Below are 1,709 nucleotides of genomic sequence, written 5' to 3'. Positions count from 1 at the left end.
ACATCAATAAATATGTTTTTATTCACATCACAAATAAATATGTTTATAAATTTGGCTGTAAGTTGTTTAGGTAAACCTTTTTATTGATATTCAAACTTTAACTATTTCATTATAATAATCATCTATACTTTCTGATTCAACGCATTTCATTTTTTAAGTGTTGACCTTTGTGCCAGATAATTAAAATGATGTGTTAAACAAACCAACACATTTCAATCGGATTTAAGTTTGGTCTTTTTGCTGGCCACAACTTTAATACATCAAAAGAAGAAGACAACTTTTTATATGTAAGATTCGATGTGTGGCAAGGTGCACCATTGTGCATAAATATATATTTTCCTTTAAGTCTTTTCATTTTTTCAGAAAAACCACACTTTTCCATGACCATCAATAGAGTGTGGACATCTTATTATCAGCATTTTGCAATTTACCCCAATCACTAAACAACATCATATGCATTGGATATTTTGGTTTTGAATACATTCTAAGTCGAGAGGTCAATTCTTTTTTATGGAAGCTCCACATGCCTCTTATTTCTTCTAATTATCTTATTGTTGTTTCATCAGAAAAAAAACAAAGTTAAAATCTGTAAATGTTGTTAATATCAAATCACAAAACAACTCTGTTTAATTTGTGGTCTTCTGATAAATCAGGTGTTATTATTGGGGATAATACTTCATATGATTTTCAATTTGTATTGTTCCGATGTGACTTAAAGATACTTGAGTTGCATATCCCATTTCTTTCAGAATTGTTGAAGAATGAACAAGTGTTTGTGATGGGTTTACGCGTGTTAATTGTAATATATTTTTCTAACTCGTTGTTTAATTGATTTTTTCTTCCCTTTTTGTTGGTAACATTGTTTATATCTTTATATCTTTTAATTATGCCCTCACTGTACTTGTGGCAAACAAACTTCTGCAACGATTTCGTTTATTTTTTTCTTGAAATGAAAGAATGATTACTTGCATTTTTTTGTTCATCGGTTATCAATTTTCTCTTTTTGTTGTGTGAACTTCTTCCCATGTCAATATCGGCTTAGTTGGTATTACTCCGAGATTCCCCAGAGGGGAATCCCAAATTTTATTTTTTTTAGCTTTCCTATTCTGGAGAGACATGGTATTATTAAAAAGTGAAAAATTTTAATATAAAACAAAAAAATAATTTTTCAAAACAAAAAGAAAAAAGCTATCAATTATAATTAAAAAACTAAATGTATAGTTTATTTTTTCAATAGTTAATTTAAAATCCGACTTTATACACAAGAAACCACATGAGTGAGATATTTGTGTTTAATCACTTTTGTTTAAAAAAGTCATTTTTGTTTACATAAATCAATTTTATTTTTAAAATTCGTGTTTTTGCAAGTTAAATATAAATATTGACATATTTATTGTATGTTCTTTATCATTTCCACTCAAAAGCTCAAAATATCTTCAAATACCAATTTTAAATAATCATAACATGATTCTTTCTGGAACACAACCTTCTTATATTATTTGGCATCAGCCTATTATTTACCAAACACAACAACCATTCATCAATGATAACACAAATGGTAGACTAATAGAAGAAGTTGTTCAAACAGTGAACAATGAAAAGAAGATACAAACATTTTAATCAAAAAGATGAAACAACAACAAATAAAATATTGTAACAACTATAATAAGTACTAAAAGACACTTTTCCAGTAGTTGATGGATTTTGTT

Source organism: Entamoeba invadens (genome assembly GCF_000330505.1).
Source record: "Entamoeba invadens IP1 unplaced genomic scaffold scaff_1105074725903, whole genome shotgun sequence".
NCBI lineage: Eukaryota > Evosea > Mastigamoebida > Endamoebidae > Entamoeba > Entamoeba invadens.
This window is presented reverse-complemented; position numbering follows the sequence as displayed.